This window comes from Schistocerca piceifrons, chromosome 11 (genome assembly GCF_021461385.2).
Source record: "Schistocerca piceifrons isolate TAMUIC-IGC-003096 chromosome 11, iqSchPice1.1, whole genome shotgun sequence".
NCBI classification, from domain to species: Eukaryota; Metazoa; Arthropoda; class Insecta; order Orthoptera; family Acrididae; genus Schistocerca; species Schistocerca piceifrons.
In genome coordinates this window covers 55,087,974-55,107,489 of record NC_060148.1, presented here as the reverse complement: position 1 = coordinate 55,107,489, position 19,516 = coordinate 55,087,974, and the positions used below count along the sequence as shown (strand labels likewise).

The window sequence follows — 19,516 nt, the reverse complement described above, 5'->3', positions numbered from 1 at the left end:
ATTACAGATAGCACGTACTTAACTCGCACAACACTACCAGGTTAATCACATCTACCGCTTGCCAGACTTCCTACTCTTTGTAAAAGTTCAGATAACCCACAGGTTAACCAAACTTCTCCAAAAATTCAGATTGTAAAGAACGTTATAACACCATAAACACAGAGTAATCGCATCAAAAAGTATATATACAACCCACCATCATATACGTGAAGCGAGTAGAAGATATAAGCACTATAAATATTTCAGATCCACGTTCGTTTATAGCCACTCCATAAACGACCAAAACAGGTGTAGTTGTGATATGAGTCTTACTGCATTTACAGCAACAAAGATCTTAAAAATAGGAAACAAATTACGTACTGCATTTGGTTAACTTGACCGGTGTGACAAAACATTAGTTTCTCGGTGTGGCCAACAGATGGCAGCGTAGCAGCGCCGTCTGAATTGTGTCAGCAGTACGAGAAAGCTTTGTTAAACGTTAACAGCACTAACTGTGGCATAATCATTTGCATACAGAAGTCGTGATGCTCTTCTCTCTTTGCTCTGTCCGTTCATTCATGTGATTTAACAGCGACAATTACATCAAAATAGATTTACAAACCAGCATTTGTAGACTAAAGGTAAGGTGACAATATTTCTGACAGCCGAAACTGACACCAATTTTAATACTTGCTTACATATTAAATATACATACGAGCTTTCATAGTCTTGGCAGGTCCCCGAACTCGTACACGTTTAGTGAACTTTCGCGCGCCGGAGATCAACGCCTCGTGCTTCTGTGTGTGTCGTCGTTTTGTGCTTAAGTGGTTCAGTGTTATTCGTTTTGTGCGCCTACGTTCACGTGTGACAATTTTCGTCTCTGTATGTGCCCAAGTGTCTGAACAATTATATCTTGGACTCTACGCCAGTGAACGGCACCGTGTATTTTAAAACGTGATTTTCTCCGATTTATGTCCACCATCTTTTTTTCTCTCTAATTGTCTTCATTTGTATGTTTGTGTTTCTCTGAGGTCAAAGAGCGGCATAGTATGCTGCTGCAGGCCTGCCTGACGCCAGGAAACAGCTTTCAAAATAACAACAAAGAAAAAAAAAACTTTCACAGTATTACATCGTACTCAATGACTTATGATGCAGTATATTCATAATATTACGTGGTACAAAATGACTTATACATGATACATACAAAAAAATAATAATAATTTTGTGACATATAATTAGCGTGTATTATACATCAGTGGTTCCTAATTATAGTTAATTTGTGTAACACTGATTTCTGTTGCTAGTTTTTTTATGATGTGTGAGATTTATCATTCACAGGATGAACTTTTGATCATTGTTTGCTAATGTAGCCAGCTACACTATAAAAATCTCCTTGCATCTTAAGCTTTTTAGAGTTGTGGGGAACGTTTTCTCAGTTTTGAGGTCTTGTTATTTCCTTGGCATTGCTTGTATTAACTTGTTACCAGAGTATTAGGGTCCTTTTTCAAAAATACACTGCAGTTGTTTTCTGTTCGTTGTGTTGTGTGTATGAACAGTCTCATTAGTCTCCAGTTTTGTGAGAGCGTGTAAGGCACTCACAATGGTCTTGAATATATACAGTGATGGAAACGTTGGAATGTTTATTTCTTTGAAACAACTTTTACACAATTATTTTTGCTTCTTTTTGAATATAATTCGAATGGCTTGCTTCTGTAAAGTGAATATTCTCTTCATCCCTGTGATAGTTGAGTTCCTCCATACTGTGATTCCATATCACACATACGGTTCAAAAAGTCCATGATAGGCAGTACACAAGAGGTCTTGGTGAGTATACTGAATCAGTTGTTTCATTATAACTATCACTGAGCTTAGCTCACTGGAAACAGTATTTATCTGCTGTTTCCAAAGTAGCGCACTGTCCATTGTAATGCCCAAAAACTTAACTGAAGCTACTTCTTCCAGTACTTTTTCATCTAAGAAAACATCCATATGTTCTTCTTTTTGTTTATTTTAGAAGATCATGTACATAGTTTTTTTTTAATATTAGTAATTAACTCGTTTTCAGAGAGCCATTGTGACATACTGCTGAATGATATGAATATATTTTGCTCAATTGCCTCCAAATTATTGGAAACATTGAGCACAGTCATATTAACTGCATAAAGTATTTTGATTTCAGTTTCACATGTTTGTATATTTTTCACAAATAAATTGAAGAGAGCAGGTCCCATTACAGAACCTTGAGGTACAACATACATAATGCTTCTAACATCTGATCTTTATAAGTTATTAATGGTTACATATTGCCTCCTGTTTCTTAGGTATGATGTTATCCAGTGTGCTGCATGTCTACGAATACCAGCATTCTCTAGTTTCTTTACTAGGACTGTATGTTGAACTGTGTCGAATGCCTTGGATAAATGAAGAAAAACTCCAGACACTACCATCTTGCTGTCCAAGGCCTGTACAATTGATTCTGTTAATGATTCAGTTGCTGTTTCCATTGATTTCCCTTTCTGTTGTCCATGCTGTGCTGGAGTTATTACATTATGGATATCCAAATAAGCAGTTAGTCTGTTTAGCATGAGAATTTGTAATATTTTAGAGAAGCCTGATACTGGCCTGTAGTTGTTAGGGTCATCTTGCTTTCCCTTTTTGTATACAGGTACAAGTTTAACTAATTTGAGTTTATCTGTGAATAGTACTTCTTGGAAAGAGCAGTTGGTAATATCCTATAGTGGCATAATTACTTCTGCTGCTTCCTACTTGATTAGGTAGTTTGACACTTCATCATGTCCAACAGACTTTTATGCTTTTAGCTTTTTCAAAACATTTGTCAGTTCTTTTTCAGACACTGATTTCTGGAACATTGAGTGCTATTGCTTATCTGTCATGACAGTTTGGTGAGTTCTTTGGCTGTTATATCCATGCTTTAGTTTTTCTATTGCATCTGCATAGTAATTATTGAGGATGTTGGCACTTGTAATTTTATCTGTGATTATTTTGTTATTTACTGTCATAGTTTCCATTTAATTTGTTTTCTGTGAGTATTTATTTCTTGCCCGTATCAGAGTTAATGATATTCCAAGCTGCTCTCATTTTATTTGTTGATTTTGAAATAGTCTCATTAATTGGTTTTGCTTTTTCTTGTATTATCAACTGCCTGTATTTCTTCTCATGTTGCCTGTAGGTTTCAATATTTTCTCCCTGTTTCATTTCTCTTAAGGTAGCTCTCTGTTCAATTATTTCCTTCGCGATCCACTGCTTATTTTTGAAAATTTTTTCTTTTCCTCTTGGTTTTTGTAAATGCTAATTTGAAGTAATGGGTTATGGTGTCTTAGAAAGCATTGTATTTTTCATCTGTTCCCTGGGCTTGAAACGTGTCCATCCACTGTTCTTTTCTTAACATAATTTTGAAGATGTTGATATTTTGTTGGCTGATAAGCCTAACATCTCTTTCTACACTTTTATCTTCCTTTTGTGAGTTCAGATTTCCATATACTTCACAAAGCTGACCAAAATGATCAGAAATTCCTGTTTGCAGAACCTTTGTTGTATATGCATTGCTATCTATATTTGTGATAATATTGTCAATAATTTACTCAGTTTCCAAAGTCACTCTTGTTAGTTACACAACACTTGCCTTCATGTTGTACTAATTATTTGCTGTTTGGACCAATATTGCTAACCCTCCACCTCTATATTCTGATCTGCAGAAATAGTTTGCAAGACTTCAAATTTCATTTTCTTTTAAGCCATGTTCACTGATACACAATGTGTCTGGGCATATTTCATTTGCCAGTAGTTCTACTTCTAGTATTTTAAAACTCATGTATTGCAGATTTTGATGCAGAATTCTGAGCGTAATTTCTTTTTGCTAACTAATAAAATTTTCAGTCTCTATTTCATTATCATGTTCATGTTCTTGCCATTAATATTTAACTTCCAGTTTTTTGCTTTCCTTGGCTGTACCATAAAAAAATCATCTCCCAAATGTTGAGACGTCATTTTCCTTCTTACTTTTTGCTTCCCTTGGCTGTACCATAAAAAATCATCACCCAAATGTTGAGACGTCATTTTTCTTCTTACCTAAGTTCTCGTGGGCACTGATTCACTAGGCTTTCCTTTTTTCCTTTGTGCAGCAGTTTCCTGCTGTTCTTCATCTCATAAAATAAGCCAGAAAGAAGACACTTAAAGCAATGTGCTTGGATATTATATGGGATATTTTATTGAATTAAAATGTTGTACATAGGGCTGTAAGTTCTGAGATTTTACATACCTGACAAATGAAAACAGGCTGTCCTGGCATGAAGTGAAGCAAGAGATCCAAGTAAACATTAGCGACCGATATTTACTTTGAAAGTGACTGACTTCTCGAACACATATTTCAAAATAAACAGTTAACTTGTATTTTGTATGCCTCATATCCTTTATTCTTTATTTGTCTGTGGATCATTTATTATAATGATATTGGACACTTTCATTTTTACATAAATCTTGCATATACATAGTTAGTTACAAAAAGGTAGTACATATACATATATTTTATAAAATATTCACAGAAAATATCATTAAAGTACATTATAAAAAAAATTATACATGCACATTATTTAATTTTTTATTTCAAGATAGTCTTTAACACTGTAAGGGCAAATATCGATCAGATGTCTTTAAACATTGTGGTCAAGTGTTGTAGAGTATGCACCCAGCATTTGCAGGTTGTTGTCTGTTAATTTTAGGCTGCTTTCTTTTATATAATAGACATTTTATATCCTTGTATAATGTTCGTCATTTTCTCCATTTAGCAATAAAATAATAGAGGGAAACATTCCACGTGGGAAAAATATATATAAAAAACAAAGATGCTGTGACTTACCAATCGAGAAAGCGCTGGTAGATAGACACAATAGTGGTATGTTGATAGAGACACTAACAGACACGAACACACACACAAAATTCAAGCTTTCGCAACCCATCGTTGCTTCATCAGAAAAGAGGGAAGGAGATGGAAAGACGAAAGGATGTGGGTTTTAAGGGAGAGGGTAAGTAGTCATTTCAATCCCAGGAGCGGAAAGACTTACCTTAGGGGGAAAAAGGGACAGGTATACACGCGCATGCGCGCACACATACATATCCATCCGCACATATATATGTGCGAAAGCTTGAATTTTTATATATATACGATGTCCCCCTTATGCTATAATGAAGAAGCTTTTCTAATAGAATGTCATGGCATACACAATCAAATGCTTTAGATAGGTCCTGGAACATACCACAGACTTTCTTCTGTTCATCAAGTGCCTTAGTTACCAGTGCTACAAATTCAGTTATTGCTGTTTTGGTAGATTTGCCCTTTCTGAATCATGTTGTTCATCATTCAGAATATTGCAAGTTTGTATAAAATTTAATAATCTGTCTTTCATTACGGTTTCCATTATTTTAGAGAGTACAGATGTAATAGGTATCGGTCTGTTGTTTCCTGGGTCTTTTTTGCAGCTTCGTTGATGTATAGGGATTACTTTACTCTTTTTCAGGCACATTGGAAATATTCCTTTTTATATAGATAGGTTTATCAGACTGGCCAATGGGTTTACTACCCATTGTAAACAGCATTTAATTAGTTTAGTGGATATACCATCAAGTCCCTTAGTGTTTTCCTGTTTTTAGACTATGTATTATTTTTACTATTTCTGATTCATTAGTTGGGGTCAGAAATAAGCATTTTGTTGCAACTAGAATTTTTATTGTGTTTATTTTGGTAATATTATTTGGAGTTATTAATTTGTTCTCAACTTCAATATAGTATTTCTTTAAAATATTGCTGATGTTTTGTGCATCCCTCAGTTGCCTCCCATTTACCTCAAGTGTTATGTTATCAGTGTTTCCCACACCTACACATTTCCTCTTTTCTTTTATGAGAGTTCTTTTATGAGAGACCATATGTTCTTAGTGATATTTGTTGATGTTGCTATCTTGTTTTCATAATTTTTTGATTTAGTCTCTTTTCTCTTAGTTTTCTTCTTTTACCTATATGCAACCCTATTTTCTTGGATTGGCCTTAACTGACACTTTTCATACATGATTTTCACCTCTTCCCTCTCTCTTTTTACCTCTACTGTGACCTAATTTTTATTCTTCGTCTTATTTATTTCTCTATGTACTAATGGGCATGCAACATCTACGTAATGGCATAATGTTTTGCAGAATGATTCATTGACAGTACACGCTAAAAAAAAACAGAGGTCAGATATCTGGGTCGGTCATCGCCGTGCTGCATTTGTCTCATCGGGCAGTTCTCGACCTAAGTCTATACTGTGCTATTCATATTTTTAAAATGCCATTTTATGTGTAGCTCTTGGTCCATTCCTATATCTACATCTATACTCTGCAAACCACAGTGAGATGCACGGCAGAGTTTATGCCCAATTCTGCCAGTTCTTAGGTTTTCTTCCCATTCCATTTACATATCGAGCATGGGAAGAATGACTGTTTGAATTCCTCTGTGTGTGCTGCAATTATTCTCATCTTATCCTCACAATCCCTATGTGAGCACTATGTAGGGGGCTGTAGTATATTTCTAGAATCACCATTTTGTTAATAGACTTTCTTGAGATAGTTTACATCTATCTTCATGAGTCTTTCAGTTCACTTCCTTCATTATCTCTGTGACACTCTCCCATGGATTAAACAAACCTGTAACCTTTAGTGTTGCCCTTCTCTGCACATTCATTATGTGCTGTTAGTCTATTTGGTACAGGCCACAGAGACTTGACCAATATTCTACAACCGGCCACATGAGTGATTTGTAAGCATTCTACTTTGTTGACTGATTGCACTTCCCCAGCATTCTACCACCTGCTTTATCCATGACTGAGTCTATGTGATCATTCCATTTCACATTCCTACAAAGTGTTTCACTCAGGTTTTTGTATGAAGTGGCAGATTCCAGCAGTGACTCATCAGTATTATAATCATAGAATACTGTAATTCAGAGAACAAGCGGTAGTCAAAATTTGAAACTACAGTGCCGTCATTATTGCCTAGTCCGCTACTCCATTACTAGAAAAGCAAGACTCACATGGCATGATAAATTAAAAAATAAGACAGTCCAAGAATAAGGCAAAAACTATTCAGAACATTATTTAACAAAGAAAACTAGTAATCCAGTGAAACTGAGCCCCAAGAAATAGTTGTCACAGAAATGGGGACACTCAAATCATTGGCCACCAATTTCAATCATTAGGGCCCATTTCCTCACAGTGGCTGCACCAAGTAACAAATAATAATGCAATACAGACGTGTTGGATTCACTTGTGCCGAAGCGTCATGCTACACCAGCAGACATTAGTTTCAAAAATACAATACCAAAGGTTATTACATAAGTCGTTAGCTCATTAAAAAGCAGCAGTTCTGCTGACTATGTTCCAGCAGGATATTAAAATCTTGTGCTGACTTGACATAACTACCCTCAAGTTATCTTTGCAATGAATCAGTCTCTTGGGGCATATTTCCTGGTTTTCTTATATGTACTTATTGACTCCCATCTAAAAAAACGAGATAAGGATAACCACCTCTAATTACAGATCTGTATCACACCTTCCAGTTCTTTCAAAAGTATTTGAGAAAGCAATCTCTGATACAGTACTGATGCTCTTCACTAATCAGAACTCATTAACCACCTTTCAGTTTGTCTTTTGTAAAGGAACCTCAAAACAGAAAGCATACTAAAGCTCACAAATGAAGTATTGAAAGAGCTGAACGAGAAAAATCTTCTACACAATAAAAGCATTTACTCTTCAGATATTTTTCCAGGTCTTCTTCAGTATGTGTTGGATTTGTGCTACACTTCTAGATTTTATTTATAAATTTCATGCCCATGCAGCGTACAGTTTTACGTATTGTTTTAGTCTGTGGTTAACTAATGTGTAGCTTTCTCATACTGATGCAAGAAGCAGTTTCCCTTAGAAGGTTGTGAGTTTATATGTACTTGGAATGGATACCAGATCTAGTCTTCAAAATAAGTTTGCACTGTTATTTCTTTTTAGCTTCCATTATGACTCAGATGATCTTTTTTGTAGCCTAAAAGCTTTGAGTAGGCTAGTTTTTCAAATCCAAAGAAAATTATACTGTACCTAATGACTGAAACAAGGTGTGCATAGGATACAGTCTTTACCTGTTTGACAGCAGACTATTGCTGTTGAGTCATTTGCTTAGGGGATGACATCAAACTGAACCTTGCATGGCATATTAATATAATACAAAAATACTGGTAGCCCTAATATGGATCCTTATGGAAGGCCATATTATGTGTGTTTCCAGCCACAGATGAATTTCTCCTCATTGTTATTAACAGGTACTCATTGCTGTCTCTTTGCCATGTAATATGACACCCAGGTAAGAGATTTTCCTTGAAAACCATAGCTTGTCACCAGAATGAGATTTTCACTCTGCAGCAGAGTGTGCACTGATACGAAACTTCCGGGTACATTAAAACTGTGTGCCGGACCGAAACTCGAACTGGGGACCTTTGCCTTTTGCGGGCAAGTGCTCTACCATCTGAGCTACCCAAGCACGACTCACGCCCCATCCTCACAGCTTCACTTCTGCCAGTACCTCGTCTCCTACCTTCCAAACTTTACAGAAGCTCTCCTGTGAACCTTGCAGAACTAACACTCCTCTCGGTCCGGCACACAGTTTTAATCTGCCCGGAAGTTTCATAGCTTGTCAGTTTTTGGAGAAGGGACTCACAGTTTGCAGGATTGAAAGCTTTGGTAAGGTCACACAAGATGGCTGATACACAGTAGTGTAAAATAATACTGTGGGATGAATTATAATTTTCTATCTGATCACATGTAGGTCCTTTTGGGGAAAAAAGTTGTTTACAATGAGATAGGTCTATAGTTTCGCATTCCATCTCTCTTTCCTATTTTATGAACAGTATGTTTTAATCTGTCTGGAAAATGTTCATCAAAAGACTGTTGATTATGAAAAACATTGGATGTGGAGTACCATGATTGACAATTTTAATTGTGGGGAACCTTATCCCAACCCACTAAGTTAAAAAGTTTAGTGACATTATGATTTTTCGTAACATCAGAGATGGAAATGTGGGAAAATTTAAAGCCTGAGTAATTTCTCTGCCATTATAGGATATTTACTGGCTGGTGAATAGCCACTGGTTTTATTGAGATTTATGAAAAGGTCAGTGAGGGATTCGAATACGGCACTGGATTCTTACTTATCATTAGTTTCATTTGCAGCACAATTTTTCAATTTACCCATTTTTTTAAAATTTCATTACACATATAAGAAATTCCAATATTGGATAACCTTTTGCCTCCATATGCAGTTTCGTCATCTTAATTCCTTTTGCAACCCATGATCTACTTTTATGAAAATCAGTCAATACTGGCACAAAATGGAAGCATTTTACTGCATATAGACCCATACTCTGTAAACCACAGTCAAGTACATGGCAGAGGGTGCATCCCATTGTACCAGTTATTAGGATTTCTTCCTGTTCGTTCCATATAAGGAGTGCGGGGAGAATTATTGTTTGAATGCCTCTGTGCGTGCAGTAAGTACTGTAATCTTGTCCTCATGATCCGACGTGAGTGACATTGTAGTATATTCCTAGATCATCATTTAAAGCTCGTTCTTGAATCTTTGTTAGTAGGCTTTCTCAGGATAGTTAAAATACTTACATGTTCAAGAGTCTGCCAGTTCAGTTTCTTCAGAATATCCGTGTTGCTCTCACAGGTCAAACAAACTTGTGACCATTCATGCTGCCCTTCTCTGTATATGTCCAATATCCCCTGTCAGTCCCGTCTGGTATGGGTCCCACACAGTTGGGCAATATTCTACATAGATTAGGTTGCACAAGTGGTTTTTACCCTATCTCGTGTGTAGACTGATTGCACTTTCCCAGTATTCTACCACTAAACTGAAAGCTGCCACCTGCTTTTCCCATAATTGAGCCTGTCTGACCATTTTGTTGATCATACCTTTACAAAGAATACCACCCAGGTATTTGTATGAGTTGACTGATTCCAACTGTGACTCATTGATACTCTAATCACAAGATACTACATTTTTTCATCAGGTGAATTGAACAGTTTTCCATTTCTGAACATTTGAAACAAGATGCCAATTTTTGTACCACTTCAAAATCTTATCGAGATCTGACTGAATATTTATGCAGCCTGTTTCACACAGGTTTTTTTTGTGCCACTCGATTGATGTTTTTGGAGCGATGCTGGTTTGCAACGAGAAAGTTATTATGTTCGAGATACCTAATATCTGTGACCTGAGATATGTTCCAAGATTCTACAACAAATCAATGTCAAGGATATTTTATGGCAGTTTTGTGGATCGTTTCTACTATCCTTGTTGTAGACAGCTGTGACATGTGCCTTTTTCCAATAACTGGGCACACTTTTTTTGTCTGCGGGATCTATGATAGATTATAGTTAGAAGCAGAGCTAAGTTAGCTGCAAATTTAGAATTGAATCTGACAGAGACTCCATCAAACCCTGGAGCTTTTTTCAATTTTAATGATTTCATCTGTTTCTCAAGACCACTGATGCTAATACATTGATTTGATTTGTTTTCATTTTAACAGGGAAGCTAAAATACTTTAGGTCTAACCCACCACTACCTACATCGAAAATAAGTTTATTGTGTGGTATCACACCCTATCTATCTAGTAAAGCCAACTAGTGCCCTTAAATAGTGCAAGGAGACCCTCTACCAGTTTTTTGTTAGACACAATTTCTTGAGGTGTAGTTGTGTTGAAGATTCTGTATCTTTTACTCTCCAGTGCCATGCATCCATAGATTAGGTGTGATGCAGTTTCATCACCCTCATCACAGATCCTACTTTTATTGTCCTCTTTCATTCTACTCATTGTGTGTGTAGGTGTTTTTTTTTAGTCCCATGGCCAGTTATCAGTCCAGTCATGAGTTTTATCTCTTTCCTGTTCAATCCCACGATTACCGAGCTTCTAATAAAACATGGCATGGGCATTATTAAATCACCATGTTTTTATTTATGGACCTTGGTCCAATATCTTATGTGTTGTTTCCTAAGCCAGTTCCGTAGTTCTAATTTAATCATAGCCTTGGTGATTGTCGGGACAGTTTCCAGTCCAGTAAATGGTTATGTTGCCCCCATCCTAGCCAGTCTGTCGGCTTGTTCGTTGACACAGATCCCTGAGTGGCCAGGAACCCTCACTAGGTTTACCCTTTTGCTTCCCACTAGCTCCACCAGAGCCCTGTGGCAATCTGCAACAATCTTAGATCTTGTTGCAGGAGCTGCCAATGATTTCAGGACTGCCTGTCTGTCCGAATAGATGTAGATGCTACAGTCCTTGTAGCACCTAAGCATATTCTCCTCCACACATGCCCATATTGCAGTAATTTCAGTATGGAATACAGAGGCCAGTTTTCCTAGAGAGATGATGCCCTCCAGTCTTGGCTGAACCCTACACCCCTGCCCCAATGCCTTTGTCTGTTTTTGACCCATCAGTTAACCAAATGATGTCACCCGTACGATGTCGAACTGTTTTTTCCCACTGCTCCCTGCTTGCAATTATTATATATTAAGGCTTGTCAAAGCAGATGGGAGTTATTATATAGTTGTCTGCACCTTAGCAAGCCCCTTAGCTGCAACCCCTTGTTGTACCTTCTTCCACCACACTACAGCCCTGTAGGAAATACTAGGTCTGACCACTGTGGTGTATATCCAGTGCATACCCCTGGGGCTTAGCCCCAGTTTTTGCCACAAAGCCCTTGCAGTACTCACTAGAGTACTTTTTGCCTTGGAGCAGATACTGTTAATGTGAGGAGTCCATGTTAACTTCTCATCTAAGGTTACTCCTAGATAATTCACTATCCCCTTCACAGGTAGAGCGTTAGATTCCAACTTGAGTGTTGAATATGTCTCTTTGTAAATGGCACCTCAACAGTCTTAGCATTAATCCGCAGATCTTGTTTAATGCACTAATTTTTAACAGTGCCCAAACTTTCTTGTGCCATATTTCTAACTGTGTCAGTAAATTTACCAAGTATTACTATGACAAGGTCATCTGCATATCCTTGCCAGAAGCAGTCTTGAATTTAAATCCATAATGAGTTCGTTCACCACTAGATTCCACAATAGAGGGGACAAAACTCCTCCTCGTGGGCAGCCTATAGCGTTGTTAATTACCATCTTTTCATTCATCATGGTAGCCTCTACCTTCCTTCCACCCGCATATAGTAGTCCCCAGGTCATGCACCTCTGCTGCCCTTACCGTGGAATTAAAGGTCATCTTACTGAAGGCCCCTACGATATCAAGGAAGATTCAGAGAGCTATTTCTTGGAACTGATGTGCTGTCTCCACCTTCCCAATGAGTTGGTGGAGAGCTGTCTCACATTATTTACCTGGTTGATATGCGCACTGGTTTGAATGGAGCAGGGTCCTACTTAACCTCCTCTCCCCAGCACATACATTAACCAGTTTTTCCGATGTTTTGAGAATGGAGGAGGACAGACTGATTGGTCTCATATCCTTAGCCTTGGTATGATCAATTCCCCCTGACTTTGGAATGAAGACCACCTTCACTGCCCTCCAAGCACTGGGAATGATTCCTACTGCCAGGCTAACCCTGAATAGCCTGCATAGGACTCATATGAGCTGGAAAAATTCCATCTGGGTCATGTGACTTGGATGGTTGGAATGTTCCCACCACCCAATTGATTTTATTAAAGTTCACACACACACTCCTTGGCAAATTCGCAGTCCTCTCTTTGAGTGCCTGAGGACCGTTGTCTCTCCAGGATCACATTGTGGACTGTGTTGTCTGGCAGAGCATATTAAGGGAAGTGAGTTTTGAGGAGCAGTTCCAGCATCTCATGTGTTGTCTTTGTATATTCCCCATCCTCCATCCTCAATGTAACTCCTGGATTGGTTGGTACTCTAGTGACAATCTTGTGCAGTCTGGCTTGTGCAGCCATGCTCTACACTTCCTCACAGAATGCCTTCCAAGATGCCTCCTTTGTTTGTCTGATTGCAAGATTGTAGTTGACAAGGGCCTCATGATATTAAGCCCATTGTCCTTTACTTCTTACAATATTAAATAGTATAAGTATCTGTTTTCTTTGCATTTCTAAGTTGTTATTCCACCAAGGCACACTCCTATTTGTGCACTTCTTGGTGATTGTGAAGTTGTCCCGATATGAGGTCACTACGGCAGAGGTAACAGCGTCTGCTACTTCCTCCATTTCTACTGGATTCCTTATCGAGGTTTTAATTTCCCATAATTCTAAATCGAGGCCCCTTCTATATGTATCCCAGTCTGTTTTCCTGGGATTCCTATAGGTCATGGTCTGTCTGATTCCCATTTCATCCTTGAGTTTAATGTGTATGTGATCTGATGAGGATGACTCCAGCACCACATGCCATTGTTTGACATAGCCGCCCATCATAATGGAAGTAAAGGTTGTGTCAATTACTTCTTCCCTTCTGCTATTCCTGAATGTGGGTTCATTGCCCCTATTCAGGACCTCTAAGTTGTTAGCTGAAAGGAGTTCAAGAAGGTACTCACCTCTACAGTTGGTGTCCTTGCTGCCCCACACTAGGTTGTGGGGATTGGTGTCACATCCCACCGGCAGTTGGTCATCTTGCTGATGGTAAGTCTCTACCAGTCTCCTCACCTGCAAGAGAGAGGAGAGCTGTCTTCTTAAGGGAGGTATGCTGATGCCAAAACAATTTCCCTCGTGATACCTTCCTCATACTGAAGCATTTTAATGGTCAGTAAATCCCAAGTGCACAAATCCATCACTGGCATGAAAGAAATTCCATTCCTTACATAGATGCTTGTTCTGGAGTTTCTTAGATTTCTATCATAGATCAGCTTACCTTCAGTGCCACTGAGGCCCGATACATCACCATTATATAAATAGGGTTCTCGTATCAGGGCCACATCCACTTCCTGCCTTCTCAGGCAGTGACTCAGGGCTGCAGAGGCCCCTTTTGCTGTGCTGCAGATTAATCTGCAGCAACTCCAGGCTCCGTCATGCTTCCATCTTTGAGGTCTTTGAGAAGCCTGACAGTGACCTACGAGAACACTAAAAGCAATTTCAGGTCCTGCTCCTGCATCACCTTCAGGGACTTCTCTCTGACCTCCTCTACCAGGGTTCGCTCTTCCAGTGCAGCCTTCTGGTTGACCAGTCTTCTGTCGATACTTTTGCATTCCGGGCCTCTATTTTCCCAAACTATGCCTAAGGAGAGACTTCCTTAAGGATCTTTGGTTCCCATATTGGTATCTTTGCAGTATTAAGAGGCTCCACTGCCATCTTAACCAGCAGCTTCGCATCTTTCCGTGGGGATATCATGAGCACCTTGCCCTTAAGCCATTCCACCGTGTGTACCCCCTCACAGACAAAAATGAGGCACCACGATCTAGATAGATCCTCCTGAAGTTGGATCTTGGGCCAGCCCCCCCACCCAATCTTTTCAAAGAGGGCCATCTGCACAAATTCCTCCTCCCGTGATGTGATGGCCACCAGTGAATAGCCTTCCTGGATAACTGCTACCCTAAAAAGCGAGAGTGCAGTGCTATAGGTCTTTTTCCCTATTTCTTGCCTCGGTTTTTTCTGGACTCTCTTATCCAAGGAGGAGGGAGTTTGATACCTCCATATCCGCTGGCTACCTGTCTTTGATGTAGTGAGGGTCTGCTTATCACCTTCAACCTGAGACAGTTTTTTCCTGTAGGTCTTGGGTACAAGTCCCTTTAATTCCCTCCACTTCTCTTTAGGAAGCCATTCTTTCCCTTCCTTTTTCCACTGTTCCCTGAGTAGTTTCCTCCTCTGAGCCCCAGACAAGCCTTTGATCTGATCTAGCTCCTCGGTTACAGTTCCCACTTCTGGCTCAGGTCTAGACCGTGATTCAGTAATGGGAATGCCTTCCATCGGTACTGACCCTGATGTTTGGGTATCTGTGGTCTCAGTTTGCCCCTCAGTTTGTTTCTCTACATTTTCTTTAATCGTGTCCATATTGGTCCCATGAGATTTGGGGATCTACAATATTCACACCACATATACCCCGGCTACTTACTCAGGGCAGTCGCCCAGTATCCCTGAGTCTCCGTTTGCGACACATCTTCCCGTGTGCTTGCACCCCTCGGCATGGACCACATCACACCTCGGGTCGGGTCAGGGAGTTGGGTAGAACTAGGAGTGGATAGGGCAGATGGGAAGTTGTGGGTCACTCTTAGTCTGATGCGTCGGCTGAGGACTTTCCAGCAGGAGTAGGTCCTCTACCTTCGGCGTAGCCCTCATCTTCACGCAGATATGCAAGCCTCTCCATCTGCACAGACAGTGTTTCATCATGGTGGTGTCCCCCAGAGAGGACGCTAATACATACCTCATTCATCTTTTCAACAGTATGAGTATTAAACTGGTGCAATTCTCCTGGGTTTTCCTTTGTAAAGGAACATTTGAAAACAGAGTTAAGCATTTTAGTTTTCGCTTTTTACCCTCAGTTTTGCTTTCTGTCTCATTTGCTAGTTTCTGTACCCCAAGTATGGTGACTAACATTATTTACATATGACCAGAATTTCTTTGGGTTTTCTGAAATATAGTTTGACAATGTTCTGCTGTAGCAGTTACTTAAGGCTTCACACATTGCTCTCTTGGAGGCCAAATGTGTTTAATTTGGCTCCTGTTTGTCAATGATCATTTGCTTTGTTGTACACCTGTTATGCACCAATCTCTGTTTCTCTACTGTACCTGTATACCATGGGTCCCTCCCATTAGGAATATTTCTACTGGGTACATATTTATCCAGTACTTGGTCAACTATACTTTTATAATTGAATATCCTCATTTATTCAGTTGAGAAGTTATTGTAATTGTTATCTGTAGAAATGTGTTTCCTAATTGACCACATGGTGATCTTAGTTTTGTAATTACCTCCACATTTTCTTGGCTGAAGTTCCTACATATTTTTCTTGTGCACTCTGAATTTAGTTTTGATAGTGATACTCCTACATGTAGAAATTCTTTCCTTTCACATTGCAATTATAACTGCTTAGAGCATTATCAGTAAATGTTGAAGCAGTTACTCTAACACTTGCGTACTGGTGAAAATTTAGATTTAGCCCATTAGTGTCTATCTGCTTTTTTATGTTTAATAAATTAATGTGAAATAAATTTGCCATCAGTACTTGCATCTGTGTTGAAGTCAGCAAATACAACTAGTTTGTCACACATTTTTCCAGTTTTTATTTTATATAACAATGATTCAAATTTCTCTAAGAATACCAAGCTTGTCTGTTACCCAGGGATGTGATGCATACTGACAATTAATATATTGTATGTTTGTAACTTCCGTGCAACTACTTTCAATGTTATTCCTCCACTTAGATGGCTCAAACTCTCTCTGATTTCATAGTCTACCAAGGACTGAACTAGTACGCAAGAGCTTCCATACCCAGCAGCTCTATATAAACTGGTAGCCAGTTCATAGCCTGTAAGTTTATTGAGGAAGTGGATATTTTTAATTTTAAGCCACTGTTCATTTAGGCATATTACCTTTACTGATAGTTTCATAGTTTCTAAATGAATTTGCATATCATAAAGCTTGCTAGTCATTACTTCAGACCTACATTCAATCGTCAAATACATAATAAAATTACCACTCCATACACTATCAGGTAAAGCATTTTTAAAACAACAAGGAGTTCCATTTATCTAATGACTGCACACACATGGCTTGACAGGAGCCATGCAGGCCTGTCGAACGCGTCCTGTCTCTCCCTGTTAGTGCCACAGTAAGTGTCGTTCCAGCCAGTGCCATTTGAACAGTAAGACAAACATCACGAGTCTAACAGTGAATCTGCAAATGCAACAATGACTATGCCGAAATACTCCAGTGCACAATGAGTGGTCATTTATAATTTGTATGTGCGTCCAGAGCCCACTCGTGTTGTTCAGAAGTTTTTAAATGCTTGAATTCCAAGTTATGATGCAACTCAAAAGTTAGTGAAAAAATTTTGGATATGGGAAGTGCTCATGACAAGAAGTGCAGAGGCTCATCTTGATGACATTGCATATCACTTGGACAATATCCTTAAAAAGTTTTTTGGACATCGTTCACATTGAACACGCATGTCATGTACCTCTGTACAAAGAACTACTAAGTTATATGGGCTAAAGTCATACAAAAGAAACAGTAGTGGAAGAATTTAAACATGGTGGTCGGGCTGTCTGTGTTAATATTTCCAAGTGGGTTTTGAAACATGCCTGACAGTGAATTGGGTTGACATCTCATTCTGTTTTCAGATGAGGCACGATTCAATTTTTGTGAGTATGTTAATTCTCAAAACTGTCAATGTTGGAACACTGTCAGAGCTATTCTGCTTCATGAGTAACCCATTCATGGCCAGAAAATAGTGTGGTGCATAGTTAGAGGTGACAGAATAATGGGCCCAATGATTTTAATGACACAGTTAACAGTGTAAGGAATGTGCAAGACAGTTGTAACCAATTTTAATGAATGGAGTTAAAGAGAATGAAGCATTGTATTTTTTCAACAAGTTCCAGTAGAGGCTCATCTGGGAAATTTTTCTTTGCATACAATTCACAAAGTATTTAAACAACAATATCTGGCACAGTTGAAGTCCCAATTTAACCCTATGACATTTTTATTTGTAGTGACCACTAAAGGGCAAAGTAGCACAACAAATCCACACACATTACAGGAACTCGAGGACAATATCCATGGGTCAGTTCATTCACTTTCTCAAAGAGGAGAACATTGTGTGACAAATAATTTCTTCAGTAGATGTGAGGAATGTGTGGAAAAAATTGGCAGGTAGTTCCAGCACCTCAATGCATGACATAGGTGAGTACAAAATTTATTTACATATACACTGGCTAGAAAAAAATCACAACACCAAAAATAATTTATGTAGAGTAATTAAAAATTGTAGTAATAGATTTGGCTCGATAATATTTTTAAGTAGGTAACATTGCAAGGTTATAGGTTACGTAAGTGCAAGATACCATTGCAAATATGAAATGCTGGTGAATTAATAACTTTGAATGTAAGCATGCAAACGTGTATGCACTGTGTTTTACTGGTGGTGGATGCCAAGTTGTGGGACGGAGTTCTATGCCTGACACACCTGGTCGATACAGGGATGGTTAATACTGTTTGTGGATGAGGCTCGAGTTGTCATCCAGTGATGTCCCACTTGTGCTCAATTGGAGGCAGATCTGGTTATCAGGCTGACTCAGGTAACACATTGACACTGCGTAGAGCACGTTCGCTTACAACAGCGATATGTGGGTGAGCATTACGCTGTTGGGAAAAAAACCTGGAATTCTGTTCACAAATGGCAGCATAACAGGTCGAATCACCAAACTGACTTACAGATTTGCAGTTAGGGTGAATGGGATAACCAGGAGAGTGCTCCTGCTGTCATAGAAAATCACACCCCAGGCCGTAACTCCAAGTGTAGGTCCAGTGTGTCTAATACACAGACAGGCCGGTTGCAGGCCCTCGACTGCCCTCCTCCTAACCGACACACAGCCATCACGGCACTGAGGCAGAGGCAGCTTTCATCAGAAGACACAACATACCTCAACCCTGCCCTCCAATGACCTCTCACTTGACACCACTGCAGTCACAAATGGTGTCAGTTTGGGATCAGTGGAATCCGTGCTACAGGACGTCTGGTTCGGAGCTGTCCTCAAAGTAACTAATTTGTTGCAATTAACTGTGTCACTGTGGTGCCAACTGCTGCTCATATTGCTATTGTAAATGCAATACAATGCTCTAGAGCCGTACGCCTAACGTGACGGTCTTCCCTCTCGGTAGTGCTGTGTGGCCATCAGGAGCCCGTCTTCTTGCGACTGTACGTTCTCGTGGCCACTGCTGCCAGCAATTATGTACAGTGGCTATATTCCTGTCACGTCTTTCTGCAACAATGTAGAACTACCATCTAGCTTCCCATAGCCCTATTAAATGACCTTGTTCAGACACAGTGAGCTGTTGATGGTGGCATCTTTGTCACCTTCAAGGAATTCTTGACTAACATCATTCCACCATGTTCAATCTCAAAGGTAATTAATGCTCAGGACCATTATAGCGTGTATTTAAAGCAAGCTGGTTCTACTGGCATCATTCCTATGTGACTGTCCCAAAATCTGAACAGACATCATCTTTCAGATGTAGCAACAAGCCTACCTACTTTCGTTTATGTTGCACATCTCCTCCTTGCTGTTGCTCACCAACTACTGCACCACGTGTGCAATGATCAGATAAATGGGAGATCCTGTAGTTTGTTGCAAGGTAAAGGTGTGTCGAATACTTGCTCTGTGTGTTAATATTGGGCCAGATGAAGTTTGGAAAATTAGCCCATTTCTCTATTTTCTCTGCATGTGAGCATTTAAGGTAATGGCTTGTTTGTTTTTCCAGCTGCTCTAGCACACTATTTCATCAACAGCTTTTTTTATATCTGATGTGATTCTCTTCTTACTAGATCCAATC

At 39.2% G+C, this 19,516-nt stretch overlaps 1 long non-coding RNA gene across 1 annotated transcript in view; it reads left to right on the top strand.

The window, feature by feature from the left end:
• Nucleotides 1–429: 429 nt before the first annotated feature.
• Nucleotides 430–19,516, top strand: part of LOC124720187 — a 43,542-nt gene continuing 24,455 nt past the window's right edge. The window contains exons 1-2 of the long non-coding RNA XR_007006086.1: nucleotides 430–620; nucleotides 17,677–17,866. This is a non-coding gene — a long non-coding RNA (uncharacterized LOC124720187). The remainder of the gene's footprint in view (nucleotides 621–17,676; nucleotides 17,867–19,516) is intronic.